The following is a 14,906-nucleotide window of genomic DNA, read 5'->3' as shown; positions in this document are numbered from 1 at the left end:
TGCGGTCTTGGAGTTTTTTGTGGTCGGCTCGGAGGTGGGTCAGGTCAATGGCCACTCCATCGATCCTGGTCTCCAGGGAAGTGCGCGACTGTTGGAGGGATTTCTCCATCCTTTCCATGGCCGCCAGTACACTGTCTAGTTTCGACGCCACTTGCTCCGCGTCCATCTTGGGTGCCGCTTTCGTCTGCTTCCCCTTCGTCGACGCAGTCCCTAATCCAGAGCGCGATCTCACCCCTCCAGACATGGGCCAGGCAGGGCGTGCAAGCGGTCCCTGCTATCAGGAGGAGGATAGGCGGCAGCGTGGAGCGTGCAGTCAGTGAGGGAGGATAATCTCCGCAGGTTCCAGGCTACCCCTGCGTGGAGGGGTGAAGTCAGCGCAGCCACTCAATGGTCTCAGTCGCGGGCCTCCGGGTGGTGTGTAGTGGGCACCCTCCGTTGCAGTGGCAGCCACCCCAGGCCTCAGGGGGCGAGTATCTTGCAGGTGGGTCGCGAGGTCTGCTCGTAGCTCGGCCCGCGCCCCCTAGGCAGGCGAGGTCTGGGGCGTTCAGACGCGTAGGTCCAGTCTAGCAGCGGGCAGCAGGAGCGGGTCGGCGGCCTGCCTCAGGGTAGGCGAGAGGGCTCTGCAGTTCGTCCCCTGCATCACATAAAGCTTATAGGCTTTGATTTTTTCAGTTTTTTCGTTTTTTTCTGCGCCAGCGCGGGGGGGGGGCGCGTGGGCGCCCCCAGCAACCACAGCGTCTCCCCAGCATCCCCGTCCGCGTCCAGGCACCGCCCGCAGCAGTTTGTGGTTCCTCAGTGTGTACTGCTTGCAGGAGGGGGGGCACCCAGGTCCAGGGGAGGTGCGGGGGGACGCGAGTCCGGCCTCAGGCGCCTCGTGGCCGCTGCATCTCCCAGTGTGGGTTCTCGCTCCTGGGTGTGTGCGGTGAGGATAGTGCACGGCGGGGGCAGCCAAGGGTGTCGTTGATTCCTCGGACCTCCGGTGTCAGGTCCCCGCTCACCTCCGCTCTCGTAGAGCTCCTCAGGGCCGCCACCAGGCAGGGCCGCCGCTCTCAGCCGCCTCCCTCCGCCTCCACAGAGGTCACAGGTGTCGCCGCCACGGGCGGGGTAGGGAGTAGGGTCAGGTCCAGCCCCGACAGGGGCCGCCCAGTCTTCCCCGCAGGTCCGCGGCGGTTCCGGTGCAGGCCGCGCGCCAGGGCCCAGCAGCCCGCCAAAAGCCTCGGCCTTGCCCAGCGAGGCCTCCCAGCCGGGTCGCGGGCAGGCCGGCGTCAACGTTGTCGGCCTCGTCGGAGCGGAGTCCCGGCACCGATTCTTCCCAAATTCAAGCTGCAGGCGGGGAATGAGTGCGGGTGGGCCCGCCAGCAGTTTCAGGCCAAAAGGAGAAGTGTGGACGGAGAAAGGACCCGGGGTAGGGGAGCTTAAGCAGGAGCTCTACCCGGGTGCGTCCATCTCCGTTGTGTGCTAAGCCACGCCCCTTCGAAGGTGACACTTTATGATGAAGGTCAGACAGGTGTCGCAACAAAGAAAAAGTAACTTCTTTACAAATCTCTTCATCATCAGCAGCAACCAACAGATCATCAACATACTGTGTAAGAGTAGTACCAGAAGGCAATGCAAGAGTATCAAGCTGAGTTTTCAAAGCCTGACTATAAATGGAGGGACTCTCACAATAACCTTGAGGAGCGCGCTTAAACCGGACACTGATTCAGAAAAGGGGGTGGTGATGAACAGAGTGTCTGAATTAAGCAGACCACTCTTACCCAGTCCAAAGATCAGGGCTTGATCCATCACCGTTTTTTAGCTCACTGCACCATCCCAGCTCAGAACCTGGCTACATGCAAATTAGTCTGACCCTGGCCCAGTGCATCATGGGAACAGGGCAGACCAAACTACCAAGCCAATTCTTATACTGGGAAGGAAACAAGCTTCCGGGGACCGGTTTCTGGCATTTCAGCCGTCTTCGGCCCGGCTTGCTTGAATCTTGATGGTGCAATGAGCAAGGGACTCACATCTGAGTATACCCTTCCACACTTATGGTGGACAAAAACGATTCAGAAAAGGGGACACTGAGGCCTCCTAAAGAGAAGCCAAAAATATCCCTACTTTCCTCAGCAATCGGAATACTGAAGAAAGCGTTCTTCAGATCAATAACAGAAAACCAAGCAGCTGAGGCAGGGATCACAGTCAATAAAGCAGTAATGTCCGGGACAACAGGAGCCTGTGGCACAACGTTCTTATTGACCTCTCGAAGGTCGATCACAAACCGATATACAGGTGGCTGAGAAAAGTCAGTACGCTTAAGGACAGGCAGAACAGGACTGTTACACACATTACCTCTCGCTTCTTCAACCACACCTTTCTCAACCAAATCATAGATAATCGCTAAAAGAGCTCTTTCGCCATCACTGGAAATTTTGCACTGAGGAATACGAGGTAATTTAGCATTCGACTTAAGGGTAACAACGTAGGGTGGAATCTGCAAGAGACCAACATCATTGGGACCTGTAGCCCAAAGTGTATCAGGGAGAGAACGCAGTTCCAGTGGAAGGCGATCCTTAGACAGCTACATCGGGGAAATCACTTTCTTACCCACCGTAAGATGTACTCCCGAAGGAGAACAATGTAATGTCGCATGCAATCTTTTCAACAATTCAAAACCCAACAGATTCTTGCCACAGCCAGTCGTTAGAATAAGGAGAGCCTCCAATTCACAGGGACCAATAGAAAGGGGCAAAGGATAAGAAACCGGGTTACGAACTGGGGCGCCAGAAAATCCTAACAAAACATTGGTCAAGCCAGACAAAGGTGCGCCAGGGAGTTTAGAGTGCATGATAGAACTACCAGTATCCAAAAGAAAAGGTTCTGCCACACCTGAATGTAATCACTTTAACATAAGGTCCACTCTGGTCTACTGGAACTGACACTACTCCCTCCCTTTGTCCATGGCTGTCCTAACTATCATTAAAACCAGCACTCTCACTTCCAACATAATAATCATCAGTGTAGTAATGAGCGGCCTGAACGGTCGGAACATTCTGTTTGTCAAAATAATTCATAGAATTCTGAGGGGAAAAGGAACGTTCATTCTGGGGAAACGTACCACGTCCCCTACCCCTAGGTACTTGTTGGAAACCACCACGACCTCTCAGACCAGACATACCATTCGCAGGCTGTAGCAAGATCGGGCAACTATTCTTGAAGTGACCTTCTTCTTTACAATAAGCACACTGATTAGGGCCTAGCGGGAGTCGCGAAGCAAAAGACTCAGGCTTCTGCAACAGTTTCTGAAACTGTGGGGGTTGCTGAAACTGGGAAGGTTGCTGAAACTGACGCTGATTAGGGCGAGGCGGATAAGCCTGCTGCAGAAGAACTTTCGTCTTTAATTCTCTAGTCTTCTTCTCTACTTTATCCTTCTCATCTTTATCTCTATTCTCATAGTATTGTGCAGTAGCCAATATCTGGGCCGAAGAAGAAACAGCCCATGAACTCTCAGAGTCCTTTAACTTATTAGAAATTTCAGGAAGTAAATTAAAAACAAACTTATCTACAAACAACCTCTGACCACCTTCTGTACTCATGTCCTGACCACTATGATCAATGACTGTTTCCTCAAACCTAGTGAAGAATCAGACACATTCTCGTCTTTCTTTTGTTTGCATGCTGCTAACTTGTCCCAATTCACCCGCAGAGGAGGCATCATAGTTATCATTAAATTAATAATCCTACCAGGTAGTTCTGTAACTAAGGGTTCAGGTTTGGCACCTCCTACCTGCCGACCATCTGCAGCAGTAATATTAACCCACGTATCTCCTAACTCTGGCGCGTGATCCTCGTGACGGATCTTCGCCCACAAGGGTTGAGGAACTACATTACCCATCAAAATATCTATGTCAGCTAAATTCATACCACACGCATCAACTGTCTGAGACAACTCCTTGTAATAACCAGCAGGATTTTTACGGGGGTCAGGCAAGGTCTGCTTAAGAGCCAGGACCTCAGCTCTCTTCCAAGGGACATGCACCCACACTCCCTGAAAATGAGCTGGTGCAGCCGCAATACCATGAGCGGCATCAGCCACAACTGCCTCTCTCCATACAGGGGGAACCTCTCTCATAGGATACTGCTTCACTTTTCTCCTAACAGAAGGGTCAGGTTCGAACAATGACTGAGGTGGAAGTCTAGACCTTAAAGTGAGTAGTGTCTCTACCGCTTCCTCAACATCGGAACCCATTATCGTCCCTTTAGCAAATTCAGACTGAACATTAAGCAATTCCAGTGGAATTGAACCCAACTCATTATCTTCCCACTCCTGGCGAACGAAGGTACACATGACATCAAAAACATACCTTTGTTTTGGTGCCTCCCACTGTAGGAAGATATCCATAACCACTTGTGGACTGTACTTGGAGGTATTTGAAACCCATCTACGAGCAAGGAGATCGAACACTGCCCGCTCTTCGGGACCTGGGAGATGACTACGTCTTTGCTTACGTTCAGAAACAGGGGTCATATTCAGTGACCCAAAGAAAGGAGACAAAAGATTAGTGACAGTCTCAGTCATTCGTTGCCGAGCAGAAGGAGAAGAAGTTGACATGAGGACAGGAGACAAAGTGTTTTGAGGCAACAGAGACGTAGGGACGAGGAGAGGCTGGTGGCAAGGCTGGCAGCCCTGGAGGAGGCTGCGCCGGGGGAGGAAGAACCACCTGTGAAGCAACGGGTGGCTGAACAACACCAGGGGGTTGAACGACAACAAGGGGTGCAACAACTGGAGGTAACGGAGGTACAGTAGCACCCTGCACATAAGGGGGTGGTAATCTCAGTAAATGTGACACCTTTTCAGGGTCTTCAGTCACATTTGAAAGGGGGGGTGGCAAAGCCGGGTAACATTTGTCAATGGCCATGCAATGTTGTCTATCTGACACTTCAATCCCACGATCTTCTTTATCTTCCTTAAACTGCCTAGCAGCTTGCATTACTGATATGTTCCTTTCCTTCCTATCTCTCTTAGATTGCTTAATTTCTCACTGTTTGGCTTCCTTACGCCAAAGGCGGAAAGAGTCAAACATCGCCGGCCGGGCTTTCTTCTTAAATAGCGCAACTTCTAGGTTATCTAAAACATCTGATTCAAAACTACCATGTTGGGGCCATCGTAAAACACCATCTTTCCTTGTATAATGGACCCATACTTCATTAAAGGCAATGGGACCTACACCATGCTTTAAATAGAGCTCATAAGTTGGAGTTCCAACCGGAGGTATCGGACACGAGTCCTCCAATCCGGAATCCCTATTACAACTACAACAAAACCATTTCCTAAATTTGCTAAAACCAGCCATCTTTTAGCTCACTAGTCTTGCTTCAAACTTCAAGGGGTTGTCAAAAATGATACACTCGCAAATATACAAACCCCTCAGCTTCGACTATTGCAATGGCCGAATCAAAACCAAGAAACAAAACAAAGTCGTGGGAGCGACCCACTTATACTTAACCAAAATGTCTGTCACGCCACTAGAAGACCGTCTAACGTCTCGCCTTACAAATCATCACAAGAGAGTCCAAGACAGGGCGACAGTCAGGGCAGCAGTCCTTCGCAACCGCTGGAAAGGGGAAGCCTCGCAGAAAAAACCTTCGGTCCACGTCGACATGCAGGGGTCGATAAAGTGGTGGCCATCCTCCAGAATTTCCTCACGGGGCTCCTCACAATCTTCGGGCTTGGACCAGTACCGCTGAAGTCGCCCCACGTTGGGTGCCAGTTGAAGAACCGGGGTTTAACCCAGCGGCGTCAGGGGCACGCCTAAGATCTTCGAGTTCACCTGTCTTGGTATACAGAGACACAGAATACTTCTGGATGGCATCAGAGACCAAGTTTATTAGCTGCAGCTAGTAACAGTGATCCTAGAAATACATCACAGTGTAAATTCTCAGGAGACTGCTCATTTTACTAAGGCGAGACGTCTCCTTTTATACGCAATATTCACATTATAAATGTACACCCACTGCACAAAATTTTAGCCAATAAGGTACATTTTCAAACAAAGTATCACATAACAAAAACTCAATTTACAGTATCCCAACCCAAAAGTTAATTATTAGGAATGTCCCAAATTCAATCTCCACAAGCCGGACAAAACCTATAATTGAAAGCATAATCCATGTAATGAAGAAACATAAAAAAGAAACAGTAACAGATGCTGAACAAGATAAGGAATGTGCAAGGAAACTAAAAGTTAACGATGTCCTGAACATTAATTGGCAATCTCAGACAAAGATCGATCAGGGAAATTGGCTTTGCGAGGTCAGTTTCAGGTGAAGAGGTCAGTTTCTTACAGTTAATTTCAGAGTCAAAAAGAAACCTAGTTAATTTATACATGAACTAAGTAGGCCAAGCCACTTTGTTCGCCAGGCTACCTTCACAGGCCTACGTGAGGGCAACACAAAATGGTGGCACAGAACAAAATGGAGTCAGACTCGAGAATTACAAAACCTCACCTCCTGCCCATGCTTTTCCATGAGCGGGGCAGATTTTCTTCATCTGTTCTGGAGGTGCCCTGAGCTAGACACATACTAGATGATTGAATGCAGCTACGGGATGGTCTGTCCCCAGTGATAATAGACAGTTACTCTTGGGTATGGTACCTGCCTGGAAGAAGAAAACTCTTAGTAGGAAATTTGTACTATTGGGGCTGGTGCTTCCCAAGTGTAGGGTGGCCATTCGTTAGATGTCCCCTGCTCCCCAAATGTACTCTTCATAGCTACACCCATGTGCTCATATGAAAGTAGTCTTTAACTGCATTTGTTAGACAGGACGTGAGTTTTTTGGCTTTAATTTGTGGGTTGGAGCTCCTGACTAAGGCATGGGTGAACTGAACTGGGGAATTCACCACTAATCCCCCCAGAATGAGTACTTTATTAAGCAACTTTAACGGTTGGTTTGTGGGATCATACTGCCAGCAAAGCAAAAACATTTAGTCAAACATTCGGCATAAAGGCAAAACTCAAAAGTCAGTTTTACACAATATCTGCCGCCATTTTGTCAGTTTACACCTCAAAATCAACACATGGAGCAGCAGTCATGGATATTCAAATCCACACCGAACAACATACACCTGTTTGCTTAAAAAGTGCTTCATAAAATGCACATCCATGAGCCTACAAACATGACCCTTAAAATAAATACAACAATGATGCATCAGGCCCTTTGAGAGGCATTTGTCTCTGTGTTGGCTTCCTGTTGTCTGTGGAATGTTTTCAAATGGGTTAGGAAGGAGTGTAATGGACACAGCTGGCCTTGACACTACAAAGTGCTGGAGGTGAAATGAGTAGCACTCGAGCACATGCCATGAATTAAGCTGAAAGAGTTATTGGTGTGAGCTTATCACCTCACCATGACTCGCATCTGTGTTTGTGTTTCATCTGCACATGCACCATGCTCTCTAGGGCATTCTGATCTCTTGTCCCTGTGGCCAGAATGCAACTCTCCGAACAAATCAAGCAGCAGTCAGCCTGAGAACAGTCCCCACACAATGTGAGTGCCAATCTACAGAACAGCCTGCTTAACAATCCGGATGTAGTCTCTGCATTTCTGAAGACCCATTCAGATAAACTTGATATGCAGGCGAACATCTTAAATGCCCTGGCTGCTCACGTAGTTAGAATTGATGCCAAGCCCTTGGCTTTCAATTATCTTTTTGCAAAAGTTCAATCTAATCGAGTGGTTTCATATGGCCTGGTACTCCCCCAAGTCCCCTCTTTTTACTTGTTTTACCTACGGCCATCCCTTGCCCGGATGAAGTCTCCCTCCCTCTTTCAAGTCAAGTATTGAGACCACACCGATTTGGACAATTTTTTGGAGTAGGGGGGAGTAAAAAACATTATTTATTAACATTGTTTACAATTACGCAGAAAGGCCAGATACATTGTTAGGCCGATGATGTCACATGGCTAACTTCAACTCTAATACACATGACACCCCTACTGTAAATCTAACAATGCATATATACACTTTCTGCGTGTCCCCTCTAGAGCCTACGGTAAGGTCAATGACTGTCAGCCTCCGGATCCCCGCAAACTACGAGAAATTACTATGCCGGAGTCGGCTTGCGCAGGGGGTACTGCTTATCGGACAGATCTTTTTCCACCGGGCCTCCCCTACGCCCTGTGCCTTAAACTCCATAACGGGGGCTGCAGAAACTCTGCATGGCTTGCGCAGGGGGTACAGCTTATCGGACAGATATTTTCCACCGGGCCCCCCCTGTGCCCAGTGCCTTAAACTCCATAACGGGGGCTGCAGAAACTCTGCATACTTGCTCCCTGATGCGCAGGCGCGTGCGGGGGTGGCCCCAGGCCCACTGGGAAGAAAGACTCCCTCGGCCGCCGCACCCCGACAGCCTACCTACCGGCTGTCACTGCCCCTGGAGTTACATGTTTGACCGCTAAGGACCGAAGACTATGCTTACCAATCATGACCTTACCGCCTGACCTAAGACACAAAACTAAATACTACATTTTCTAACTGATATCAAATAACATATACTGACTTTTATTCAACATTACATACGTCAATTGGATAACTTCGTCCTAAATGATTCTGTTCTTGACAAGTTCACACATATTGACACTTTTATTATAAATTCACCAAAACATCGCATTGATATTTAATAACTCCTGGGATACCTGTAATGAAGTAAAAGAACAAAGTAAACATATCACAATAATATTACTGCCATCTCCTGAGATACCTGCAATAAACTGTAAGTGAACATAGTGAACCGGTTACTGGCAGACATCATTAGCAGGTACCTAATCATCAATCTTACACTACTGCTATCACCCTAGACATCTGTAATAAAACTTCTTTAGAGAAACGTCAAAATACCTCCCTGACCAACCCGTTTAAATTACCTGCCTTAGGGGATGGTGGGTGGGGAAAAGAAATTACAGGCTGCTGGGGGCCCAGGTGCCTCATCCGTGGGGAGCATAGGAACAAGAGAACGTTCCGCTCCCCACACTCCCTTTTAACAGGGGGGCACTGGCCAGTCTCAACTGGTCTGTCCCTGCTGTTGTGCGCCTGTGTGAACCGGAAGCACTAAAGTACTTCCGGTTCACCCTGCCGTAGCCGCCCACTGTAGGCAAATGGGGGAGGGGGTATTCCCCCCTCCTCCCTTCTCCCGGGGACGGGCTCGACAGCCATAAGGGCGGCACGCACTATTCTAGTGCTTCCCCTGTTCATATCTTACCCGCCCTTGCGCCAGAGTACCCCAATCGCTGGAGGCCATTTTGGAATGAGTTACAGTCCCAATACAGCAACCACTTCTCATATCAGGCCAACAGGACAAGCTAGAGCCCAGTCAGGCTTACAGTTTATTAAAGACTTGCCCAAACGATCACTGCTTGTGGCAGTGCCATGTTCCTCCGTTAGTTCGGAGGCTGAGAAAGACATCAGACGGAAAGGCACTTTCCCCTGAAATTTCACCTGTAAGCATTGGCAGCAAGGAAGGAGCAATTTAAGGATGCTGCCTCTCAAGCCACACAAGGGTAATACTTACTTTCACCCTGTCTCCGAGCACAGTGGAAAATCACTATTCAATATCCATCCTCACTGTGATTGGACTTCTAGTGCTACGATGCCCAGCCCCACCACCTGAGGGACAGAGCAGTTCGAAGAACTGAAAACTACAGTGAAAACACCCTTGAAAAGGGAATGAAAGCGGCTTCAGAAAGCAAGATCCAATCCTAGTTCTTGCAGCAATTCGGATCACAGTTAAGGCCTCGCAGCCTATTTCTTTTCCCATTGAAGTGCCTCTGGTTAATGTAGACTTGCCTTCAGTAACGAATAAACAGGGCCTACATTGTATTATTATATTATATTGTATTATTGAAACAAAGACCTACCACATTTTTTAATGCAATACAGCGCCCAAGCTCGAACAAAATACTGATGGTGAATGTGGATGTAAAATAGAACCATGGACCAGCCAACCTGCTGTTAGTGACCGGATATTGTCATCTCATCACACACCTTGAGAGGCTCATTATCGCCCCGTCAAGACCCAATGAGCGCACCAACCTTAGCGCAGAGCCTACACCACCCTACACTCACCTACCAATCCAGTTTTCAATGGTTCAGGCCTAAATGACAGAAATAGGATTCCAATCGGATCAATCTATTGTCAACCTTGTGTCATCAAGTTTGCACATAGATTACCAGAGGCCTAATCACCACTGGCCCATTCTCCAGTTAGGAATATCGTAATCCCAGCAAGAAACAGGAAAACAACATCACTGGATCTACTGTGGCCAGGTCGGAGTCACAACCACGAAGTTAGTATTTCTTACGCATTTTGCTTCAAAAGGCAAGCATGCTATCTTAAATAGGAGTGAGATTTTAAAATTGATTGGTTCATTGAAGGGTTCTAGTCAAGGCATATCAACTCATTAACTTTGTAGGCAATATATTATTCAAGGCTAACCCAAATCTGAAAAGAAGAGACAATAAAATAACCACCTGGTCTTCCCCACAGATAGCCAACCTTCTTTAGCAGCTCAAGGAAGATTTTTTGTCATGGGCCACTAAGTTGCTGCGAGTGCTTCCACTTCGTTGCCCCCGTCCATTGTCACCACATGATCGAAACCTCAATGTGCCAAGTGTAGGATCCTGAGAGGAGATATTCACCCGGATTTTCAAGACAGTACAATCTTTTGGTAGTTAGTAGCGTTCAAATAGATGGACATTATCGAGAAATGAGCTCCCAGTTACAGCAGACCGAATGATCATGGATGAGAATTACTCAGCCTATTGCTCATGTATGAAATTCCTGCGGGAAACATATAGCTGGTAATCTAGTGTACGACATCAGCTTCTGCTAAAAATCTGGTGAAAGGACAAACGTGCCATCTGGACCCATTATAACTCCATGAGAAGATCTTGACCCAGAACAAGGAACTGAGGGTGACATGCCTGCATTGAATCCCTGCAACATATATCTTACAATCAATCAATCAATCAATCAGGAAGTTATAGAGTGCACTACTCACCCGTGAGGGTCTCATGGCGCTGGGGAGGGGGGGGGGAGGGGGTGGCAGCTCTGTGGTCATCCGAAGAGCCAGGTCTTGAGGTCCTTTTTGAATAGGTGCAGTTTTGGGCTTCCTCTGATGCTGAGGGGGAGATCGTTCCAGGTCTTGGCCACGATGTAGGAGAACGATGTGTCACCCGTTCTGACTCTGTGGATGCTGGGTACCGTGATTAGGGCTAGGTCGGAGGAGCGGAGGTTTCTCTTGAGGACGTGGAAGGAGATTCTTTTGTTAAAGTATTGGGGTCCGGTGTTATGGAGGGCTTTGTAGGCGTGTGTGAGCAGTTTGAAGGTTATTATTTTTTCGACGGGGAGCCAGTGGAGGTCACTGAGGTGCTGGGTGGTGTAGTCATGTCGTGGGATGATGAGGACGAGTCTGGTTGTGGCTTTCTAGACTGTCTGGAGTTTGCAAAGGAGTGTTTTGTTGATTCTGGCGTAGAGCACGTTTCCGTAGTCCAGTCTGATGGTGATGAGTGCATGGGTGACAGTCTTCCTGGAGTCGGGGGGATCAATTTGAAGGTCTTGCAGAGTATGCGGAGGGTGTTGAAGTATGTAGAGGACACATAGTTGATCTGGCGGTTCATGGTGAGTGAGGAGTTGAGTATTATGTCGAGGTTGCGGGCATGGTTCATTGTGGTGAGTGGGTTTCCGAGGGCAGGGGGCCACTAGGTGTTGTTCCATGTGGAGGACGTGGACTCGAGGATAAGGACTTCCGTTTTCTCTGAGTTGAGCTTCAAGTAGCTGCTGCTCATCCAGTAAGCAACGTCCTTCATTCCTTCTTGGAAACTGCCTGGTGATTATGGGTTCCTTGGTGAGGGAGAGGATGAGCAGGGTGTCCTCAGCTTATGATACTATGTTGAGTCTGTGTTTTTTGATGATGGTTGCGAGGGGTGCCAAGTAGACATTGAAGAGAGGGAGGATCCTTAGGGTACTCCGCATCTGATCTATGTGAGTTCGGCGAGGAAGGGCCGGAGTCTTAATATTTATGTTCTGCTTGAGAGAAAAGATGGAATCCAGTCTAAGGTAGTTCCCTGGACACCGGTGTTGTGGGGTATGGTGGCTAGTGTGCAGTGGGAGACAGTGTCGAAGGCTGCTTAGAGGTCTAATAGTATGAGGGCTGCATTGTGGCCTTGATCAGGGAGGGTGCAGATGTCATCTGTGGCTGTTATGAGGGCGGTCTTCATGCTATGGTTGCAGGAGAATCTGGATTGAGAGGAGTCAAGGATGTTGTTGGTTTTTATGAAGTGCGTTAGCTGGGAGTTGACCACTTTCTCGATGTCTTTGGTGGCAAAGGGGAGAAGAGAGATGGACATGTAGTTCTTGAGGTCATTTGGGTCTGCAGAGGGCTTCTTGAGGAGGGGTTTGACTTCGGTGCATTTCCAGTCATAGGGGAACATGGCTGTTTCGAGGATGCAGTTGATGGTCCGTCATAGTTCTGGTGCGATAGCGGTGGTGGCCCTGTGGAGTGTAAGTGTGTGCTCCGAAGTGGATGCTTTTCATAGGCTTTGCAGTGACTTCTGTGGTGGCAGGGTTCCAGGTGAGGAGGATCGACTGGGTGGTGTCACTGGTGGAGGGTGGAGGATTGGTGCCATGGTCTTGGTTGTCAAAGTTGTCATAGATCGTCCTGATCTTGTGGTGGAAGAAGGAGCTGAGTTTGTTGCAGAGGTCTTGGGAGGGAGGGACGTCAGTAGTTTTCGCTGTGGAGTCTGGTGAATTCTTGATGATGGCAAAGAGATGCTTGGAGTTGTGGGAGTTGGAGAGGATTCTGTCCTGAATAAAGTTTCTCTTAGTTGATTTGATGAGTTGGTGGTGTGCAGTGGTGGCGGCCTTGTAGGTGGTGCATGCTTCCGGGGTTTTGTGGTTTATCCAAGCTTTCTCCAGATATTGGCTCGAGGGCTTGGATTCTCGAACGTGCGTGGTAAACCAGGTGGCTTTCGTGTTTAGGTCCTCTGGCGGAGTTCAGGAGGAGGGCGAGAGTGTTGACGCAGTTGGCGATCCATTGGTGAAGGTTATTTGCTGTTGTGTTGGTGTCTGTCGTGTAAGGGGAGGAGTGTAGCTGAGAGCGGAGGTGAGGTGTTCTTCTGTGATTTTGCTCCAGTTTCTGCATGGGAGGCGTGGCATGAGCTTGTGCTGGGGGGGGGGCTGCAGGGGCAACATTGGCAGGAAGAAGACAAAAGGCAAAGAGAAAAACAGAGGCAAACAGAGAAATAGGCAAAAAATGAAAGGACAGAAAAACAAAACAGAAAAAACGGAATAAACAGCAAACAGAAAAAAACAGAAAAAGGCTGACAGAGTGGACCAGCAGAAGAGCATGTTCACCATTGGACCACCAGGGATGAAGCACAGGCAGGAGCCTGTGGGTGGAGGAGGGCCTCGAACACCTACCTGGGTCACCAGAAGACACTGTGGCAGTGCCTTAAGGATGGAGCTGTGTGAGGGGAGAGCAGATACCTTGACCAGGAGGTCAGAGGTCTTGCTTACACTGAGAAGAATCAGGAATCGGATATACGGCCGGCCCATACAAAGGACAGTACTGTACCCAACAACCAGCTTAATGCCTTGACTCATCTTTTCACTCCCACGGCTACTAGTTTTTCACCTCTCCCATGATATGCTTGGCAATACCATAAATCATCCGATAAAATTCAACATGGGCTTTGCAAATGAATATAGTGATATAAATGGCTCTTTTCCAAACACATTTGCGGGTGAGGGTGATGGTTCTTGTATATGTTTTATATTGCTATCTGCCAATCAAGCTAACATGGCAGGGGACCATTCGTTACACAACCTGGCAATGAGGGATCATCTTCCCCAAAGTATAACCCTAGTTATTCCTAAATGGCATGTGGTGCTTTGCCCAGCCAGTCGAGTCACTGATATTTCGGTACAAAAGGAAAAGGACACTAGTATCAAATGGGAGTTTATAAACACTGAGACACTTTTGTCTCAGCTTGTTAAAGATAATCGAACCTCATTTGATGTCTGTCTAGATGCAGAAGCGACTAGCATAAAGAGTGTGTTGATCACCCTCTCTGAGGCCGTCAAGGTAGCATTTAGAAGGGGATCCAGTAGGTGTTTAGCGAAGAGAAGGGGATGGGTTATTGCAGTGTGTGCCAGAACTCATATTTAACTAATGATCTCCCTCCATTAAAATCCTAGGAAGTTGCACAATGTAAGAGAGCCTTCAAGAAGGTTATCGCGGACTGCAAAATAATAAAATTGAAAACTTACAGGAAGCTAGAATTAAGAATGACCAGAAAGCATTTTGGATTGTAATAATCCAACCCTTTCTTAAAGCACTTGAAGAACTCTTGATCGAAATAGCCATACCTGGTCATGAATGGGCCTCCTTCTTTGGGGGGGGGGGGGTTTGTTCTTCCAGTGGAGGGGAGGGAGGCAGAACAGAGCTATCTTCTTTAGCAAAGGGACACTTCTTCCCAAAGTACTGCCCTTGTTTGGAAGAAGTTAAAGAGGTTGTAAGATCTGGCCCCTGTGGTAAAAGCCCCTTGCCCCGACAGGGTCCCTTCGGATCTATTCAAGAGTAATCTTGAATTATGGGTCCCACTGTAAACAAACATCTTTAGGGCGGTAAGCTTCTCCACAAAAATGTCATCATGGGCTGACTCACTAATTATTCCGATCTTTAAGAAAGGGAATCGAGAGGATCCCAGTTATTATCACCCAATTCCTCTCCTGGGCTCTACAGTGAAGGTCTTGGGCTGTCTCTTACTCTGCCGCCTTGAGGCATGGGCTGAGGCGACCAGCACCTTTTTCGGACATTAAGTTTGGGTTCAGGAGAGGGCTTGGGACACAGACCAATGTCTAAACCTATCCCTC

The sequence above is a fragment of the Lissotriton vulgaris genome, chromosome 11 (genome assembly GCF_964263255.1).
Source record: "Lissotriton vulgaris chromosome 11, aLisVul1.2, whole genome shotgun sequence".
NCBI lineage: Eukaryota > Metazoa > Chordata > Amphibia > Caudata > Salamandridae > Lissotriton > Lissotriton vulgaris.
This window is presented reverse-complemented; position numbering follows the sequence as displayed.